This window comes from Homarus americanus, unplaced genomic scaffold (assembly GCF_018991925.1).
Source record: "Homarus americanus isolate GMGI-L3 unplaced genomic scaffold, GMGI_Hamer_2.0 scaffold54095, whole genome shotgun sequence".
Lineage (NCBI taxonomy): Eukaryota > Metazoa > Arthropoda > Malacostraca > Decapoda > Nephropidae > Homarus > Homarus americanus.
The window spans coordinates 772,706-780,341 of NW_024742051.1; the positions used below are offsets into that span (position 1 = coordinate 772,706).

Sequence of the window (7,636 nt, forward strand, 5' to 3'; positions counted from 1 at the left end):
AAATATACATAAATGGACATAAATGACTTATTACACACACAGACATGGGGTGGGCGGGTCGTTTAACAAAAGCTTTCATTACGGAGAGGAGAAGGAACATGAATTGAACATATAAATTATTATAGTTTACAGTTGATGGCCCGGGCCTGGGCTGGTCATGAGACACCGGGTGGTGTGGTGTTCACGTGGTGTAGTAACTTGTCCTCGGGTGTTGATATGAAGGACCTCACGTGGTCACGAGACACCGGGTGGTGTGGTGTTCACGTGGTGTAGTAACTTGTCCTCGGGTGTTGATATGAAGGACCTCACGTGGTCACGAGACACCGGGTGGTGTGGTGTTCACGTGGTGTAGTAACTTGTCCTCGGGTGTTGATATGAAGGACCTCACGTGGTCACGAGACACCGGGTGGTGTGGTGTTCACGTGGTGTAGTAACTTGTCCTCGGGTGTTGATATGAAGGACCTCACGTGGTCACGAGACACCGGGTGGTGTGGTGTTCACGTGGTGTAGTAACTTGTCCTCGGGTGTTGATATGAAGGACCTCACGTGGTCACGAGACACCGGGTGGTGTGGTGTTCACGTGGTGTAGTAACTTGTCCTCGGGTGTTGATATGAAGGACCTCACGTGGTCACGAGACACCGGGTGGTGTGGTATCTGATGCCTCACTCTGCTGGTGTTGTTGTGTTATCTGGTAGTCAGGTGTGAAGCCGACCCACTGTTGTTCCCATGGTGGACTGATTAGCACCTCCTGGTTCGAATGTATGCGTCAGTGAGTTATAATGCGTCGTGCGTTATTCATGTGTCGTGATTTGCCCTGTTGCGTCATAGTGTTACTTGTTTAATGGTCTTTTGTTGTACATACATACATACATACATACTCTACCTGATTATAAACATTAGTACATGCACACATGCTTACATATATGTACTCACACACACACACACACACACACACACACAGATTAGAATGATTTCAAACACACACAGATACATACACGATTAATAGCGTACATAATGTATACAGCAAACGCACATCAGGATACAGTTTCAAGCACACACACACACACGTGTGTCATAATATATACACACAGATGCATACACAGTTAATTGCGTAAATACTATAGTACATACATACATACATACATACATACATACATACATACACACACACACACACACACACACACACACACACACACACACACACACACACACACACACACACATACATACATACATACATACTTACATAGACACAATTATAATCTCTCTGTACCGTTTTATGTCCTAATTACCGTATCACCTAATTGCATGGTTATGTCGTACTAAGAACAAGTCATTACTAAACTACCGACTTTACGACGCTCTCTGACAGTCGATCCTGGATGGTAATTGGTCCTTTATGTGATGGTCTCAGCCAATCATCTTGCCTCTATCACCTGTACTTTAGATTGATTATGTAGTGCGTGTAGGTGTAATGGGCCGGGGTGTAGGTGTAATGGGCCGGGGTGTAGGGGGTGTACGGTGGGTGTAGGGGGACTATGGTGGGTGTAAGGGGACTGTGGTGGGTGTAAGGGGTCTGGGGTGGGTGTGTGGGGGTCTGTGGTCAGGTGTAAAGGTCTGGGAGTGGAGTGTAGGGGGTCTGTGGTGGGTGTAAGGGGTCTGGGGTGGAGTGTAGGGGTCTGGGGTGGGTGTAGGGCTGTCTGTGGTGGGTGTGGGGGACTGTGGTTGGGAGTGAGGGTGGTGGTGTGGGGGGTCTGTGGTGGGTGTGGGGGTCTGGGGTGGGTGTAAAGGGGTCTGTGGTGGGTGTAGGGGTCTGTGGTGGGTGTAAAGGGGTTTAGGGTGTGGGTGAGGGTCTGGGAGGTGGAGTGTGTAGGGCAGGGGTGGGCAAAGTGCGGCCCACGGGCCACATTTGGCCCGCCAAATTATTTCTGTGGCCCGCCACTGCATTTGGCAATCAGAAAAAAAAAATTCTTATTAATTACAGAAAGGACAATTTTGGAAGTTGGGTGGACATAGTAGCAATACTGGCTCGTCGCTGTTAACCTGTGGCCCGCGAAGTGTGCCACCATTCATGAAGTGGCCCTCCATCAAAAATAATTGCCCACCCCTGGTGTAGGGGGTCCGTGGTGGGTGTAGGGGGTCTGTGGTGGGTGTAAGGGGTCTGGGGTGGGTGTAGGGGGTCTGGGGTGGGTGTTGGGGGTGTGGGGTGGGTGTAAGGGGTCTGGGGGGGTGTAGGGTGTAGGGGTGTGGGGTGGGTGTAGGGGGTGTGGGGTGGGTGTAGGGGTTGTGGGGTGGGCATTAGTAGTGTCTGGCGTTTGTCTCCACCCCACAGTGACTCATAGAACATACGCCAGACGAAAAACACCCTAAAGACCATCGCCAGCACAAGAATTAATAGTGCTTGGCGTTCCTAGAGCAAATATTAACCTCCATTAATATTTTATATATGACTGACTTACTGTAAATGAGATTCGATTAAAAGTAATAAGTAATTGAGTTAAAGTGTGGGTTAATGAAAGAGGGGAGGAGGGGGGTGAGAGGGGGAGGTAAGGGTGTGTGGGGGGAAGGAGAGTGAGAGTGAGGGGGGTGAACGTGTAAGGGTGGGGTAGAGGAGGTGAGAGATTCAGGGGGAAGTGAAGGTGTGAGGGGAGGGGGGAGGGTGTGTGGGGGGGAGGGTGGCATAGCACTATCATGCCTCTACAGGTAAACATCACCTCATGGGTGTGTGTGGATAGTCAATATTGGTAATGAGAGTTAGATTATGTTAAATTAATGGCTGTGGGTAATACTCTCGACTCTGTGGTGGTTGTAGTAGTAGTAGTAGTAGTAGTAGTAAGGTAATAAAATGGTGGCGAAGGTATGGTTATTGGGGGAGGCTGGAGGCCATTAAAAAAAGTAGTAGTAATAGAAGTAGTAGTAATAGTAGTAATAACAATAATAACAACATTATTAAAAAAATAGTAATATAAAACAATCGTAAACTACATATCGTAGCTACCATCATTATATCGTTAACTGATCATACTCCCAATTAAGGTCATGAAATCATTAATGACCCCAATTGACCTCACAGTTGACCCCATTCAGTTAAATTACTTCCCTTATGACCCACAATAGCTTAGTAAACAGCTCAATGGAGGGATTTTAAATGATCGTAACTGCTATCGTCTATTAGAAAAGCGTATTGTAGGTTTAACTGCGTTTGTGATTATAATTTGAATTGACATTGTATAGGAAACGGATTTGTATAGATTATTGAAGTTATTATTATTATTATTATTATTATTATTATTATTATTATTATTATGAAAATACGCATTGCAACACCTATGGGCCTTAGAGGTATTGTAAGTATCGTCAAAAATATTGTATAACTTTTGCGTAATGTGAATGTTGTTGTAGAGAAAAGTAATTAGCGAGGTAAGAGGTGGGGGAACGTTTTGTGGTGGTGGCCGTTACCATGGCAACAGCGAGGTGCCTGACACACACACACACACACACACACGCGCGCACACACACGTAGATATTTATACTGTCACTCATTTATGTGTTGTGTATCAAATAACCCTCCCATTGCTCTAGTTGTTATTATTATTGTTATTACACTCACACGTACACATGCCCACGTACATAAACACATACACACACACAAATGCGCATGAACACACACACACACACCGATTACAATACCCTTACTCATTCTTTCAAAATAATGGGGTAAAAATATTGGCCTATGGGTAGATGACCAAACGTACCCACACCATACCCATTGTCAAGTATGAAGTATATCTGTGTATATACCAGTGTGTATGTCTGTATGTATATAGATCATACAGTTTATACCTTTAATTTGAGAGTCGATTATAAACAAAACAATATTCTAACCTAACCTAATTAAACCTAACCTAACCTCCGGCGTTTAATACTAGTGATTAATAAAGTATTTTGTTTCAGGATTAATGAGTTTAAAAATTAGTTTGTAATTGGTTTTATTCAAGGTTTATTATAAGTGTTTTAATTCAATAATGTAACTAAACCTTTCATTTCGATAAAGTAAAAATTATATTAAAAATTTACGGTAAAAATACAATTACATTTTAACAAAGTCTTCTGGAAAAAATTGAAATATTAAATTAAAACAGTAACACTAATTTAACGGTTACATAATCGTGTTTTATGCCTGTTTTAATTGTTCGGATTAAAGAACTTACTCCGTTCTCGTATTCTAGGCTCCGAAGACTCCCTGAAGGCTCCTGAAGACTCGTGAAGATTCCTGAAGACTCGTGAAGATTCCTGAAGACTCGTGAAGATTCCTGAAGACTCGTGAAGATTCCTGAAGACTCGTGAAGATTCCTGAAGACTCGTGAAGATTCCTGAAGACTCGTGAAGATTCCTGAAGACTCGTGAAGATTCCTGAAGACTCATGAAGATTCCTGAAGACTCGTGAAGATTTAGTTAGCTGGTCGTCAAAGTAAGGCTCCCTCTAACACCTGTACCACCACACACTACAACTTGGCTGTCTGTATATTGACGTAGAATATACATAATATTACTCGAGTATCATCTTCTCTACCCTCGCCTAGCTTTGAGACACTCCTTCCTCTCCTCTCTCTCTTTCTCCCTCCTTCCCTTCATCCCTCTCTCCACCCCTCCCTCCCTCACCTCTCACTTTGGGTATAAATTCCGTTACATCCACCCTCAGTACCGCCGTGGATGTCTTGTAATTGGCCTACGTATGTTTTGTAATGATTGGTAATTTCGTAGTGCTATGTAAATTATCATACTATTTTTTTTCTATACACAAGTTTAGTTCATGGGAATTTAGTTTGTTTACAACGCAACTGAACTACCGTGAACAGTCGTTACGATAGTTTGGTATGTTTGAGGTGCCGAATCACTTATAAGTTTATATTTAAAACATATTATGTAACAACTAATTAATTGAATAAATGCATATAAAATAGTCTAATATATTAATAAATATTTATATTATATACTGGTAATAAATAATAATTTGTTTAGTGAGAATTAATGATTTATTATTGGTTTATTATCAGATGCTGGCAAACCGTGAGTGAGCAGCCGACGTGCCCGAGCCCAGACAACGTTAGTGTTGACCTGATAGTCGTGGGAGAGAGAGTTTGTTGTGTCCTGTGACCTAAACGTGGATTATCTTCTTAACAGCCGCCCAGAGGAGCTTCTATCTTAAGTTACATAAGTGAGGAATTATTTAACCAGGTTTGGAAAATGTGTAGGTAAGTGGAGTATAGATATCGTGGTGTTAAATGCTATACAGTATAATGGTGATATATGCTCCGCTCTTTATTTTACCAATATAGTGATATAATCTCTTGGCTCAGTGTTTATAGTGAACTGTGTCTTGTATAGTTGAATCATTACAGTCGAGTGTTGTCTGGTAATAGTAGTGTGCGGGGTCTTGATGACGGTCGTTTATTTAGAATCTCTTGTTAAAGTGTACAAATATGGGTAACACTGTGTACACAAACACGTTTAGTGGTGTAAGTGTATTGTGTGGGTACTGGGCGCGAAGTTGTGTGGGTACTGGCGTGATGCGTGTGGGCACTGTGTATGGTTTGGGTTGTGTGGGTACTGTGTATTGTGTGCATGACAGTCTATTGTTTGGTTGTGTGGGGCATGGTCTGTGTGCTGGCTGTGTGGGCACCGTGTGGTTTGGTTGGCCTATTTTTGTGGCACCGTGATGGTTTGTGTGGGTACTGTGTATGGTTTGGTTGTGTGGCACCGCATGGTTTGTATGGGTACTGGTTGCCGTGTAGTGGCACCTGTGGCACTGCAGATGGTTGGTTGTGTATGGGTACCATGGAGATGGTTTGGTTGTGTGTGGGCACTGGCGATGGTTTGTGTGTGTGGGTACCGCGCATGGTTTGCTGCGTGTGGGCACTGTGCATATTTGGGTGTTGTGCATGTGTATGGGTACCGCGCATTGTGTGGGGTGCATGGTGTGTGGTACCACTGCATGGTTTGGTTGTGTGGGCACGCATGCGATGGTTTGGTTTGGTCGCTGGTGTGGGTACCGCGTATGGTTTGTTGTGTGGGCACCGAGATGGTTTGGTTTGTGGGTTTGGTTGTGTGGGCACCGATGGTTTGGTTGTGTGGGTACCGTGATGGTTTGGTTGTGTGGGTACCGTAGGTGATGGGCACTCTGGTGCTGTGTGGGTACCGTGGCTGCTGTATGGTTTGGTTGTGTGGGCACATGTGATGTGTGGTATGGTTTTGTGTGGGCACATGTGTGTATGGTTTTGGTTGTGTGGGCATGGTCGCGTATGGTTTGCTGTGTGGTGGTACCATGTAATGGTTTTGGTTGTGTGGCACTGTATTGCATTTGGCTGTGTGGGTACTGTGTATGGTGTGCATGGTTGTGTGGGTACCGGCGATGGTTTGGCTAAACTGCTATGGCTTGCTGGTGGCTGTGTGGGCTTGTGGCGTATGGTTTGGTTGTTGCGTGGGGTGTATGGTTTGCTGGGCACGTATGGTTTGGTTGTGTGGGTACTGCGATGGTTTGCTGTGGGCATGGTGGTATGGTTTGGTTGTGTGGGCACGTATGGTGTTACCGGTTTGTGTGGGTACCAGGTTGGAAAAAATCATGATTTATAAAAAATAACAAAAACAAATCGATTTTTTTTATTTAAATCGATCGATTTTAATTGCATTAAAATACCATTTTAAAACCGTAAAAACAGTATTTTTCAACCAATGCTTATTCAGAATAATAAACAAAAATTGATATTAAATATATTTATGCAGTGATGCACCAATGGGTTTTAACACAATAATTTCTTTTTTGTAAAATAAAAGAAAACTGGAAACATATCTTACATTTGAGTGCACAACCAAACGTAATACTGTACCTGTAATGAAATTTAACATAAATGCTCTTATAGGATTACAGTGTTTCAAAAATTAATAACTTAACTTTCAAGTCAACAGAATAATATTCTCATTTTGTAAAAAAAATAATACTGGTAACAAGTTTATTTTCTTACATTTGTAGGATTATAGGTACAGTATTAAGAATTACCGGTAATAACTTCAAGTCACACAATATTTCATTCTGTAAACAACAAAAATAGTTCCAAACATTTAAATTAGCTTTAGTTGAACATTGAGTTGCTTATGTACTGTGACAAGCTTAGATGCCTTTTCCGTCCTAGGCGATTTCTTACCTTTGAGTGTACAAACCATATGTGGAAAAAATTTGGCCCCTGGATGATGCAAACAGCTGTAAATAATTGCCTAGGAACATCCATTACATTTTCTGTCATATCATTGGCAAAAATGCCACTGCAAGGTGAGAGAGATTTACAACATCTTTACCAAAATAGACCCTTAAATGGTGCACTTCTTCCATGGAAGGACATTAATGTTGAAAGGAAATGTGGAAGAGACTCGCAATACTGTTCTGCAATGTCTCGGCTGCTCAGGAGTCAGATGTCTGCCCTGATACCTTGATCTATCACATTAGCTAGAAAATGGGCAGGTGTCAATGCTACTTGATTCTTTTTTCAAAATTATCCATATCCTTCTTATCTGTTAAATACTCCTTAATATCAGTTATCAGTTTTACCCAGTTTTCACAGCATCACTTAATAGAGT

General features: G+C 42.6%; 1 long non-coding RNA gene across 1 annotated transcript in view; it reads left to right on the forward strand.

The window, feature by feature from the left end:
* The window catches only part of LOC121876470, a 144,600-nt gene extending 139,351 nt beyond the window's left edge, over nt 1-5,249 (forward strand). Inside the window, exons 3-4 of the long non-coding RNA XR_006090770.1 lie at nt 4,234-4,475; nt 5,062-5,249. This is a non-coding gene — a long non-coding RNA (uncharacterized LOC121876470). The remainder of the gene's footprint in view (nt 1-4,233; nt 4,476-5,061) is intronic.
* Nucleotides 5,250-7,636: the final 2,387 nt, after the last annotated feature.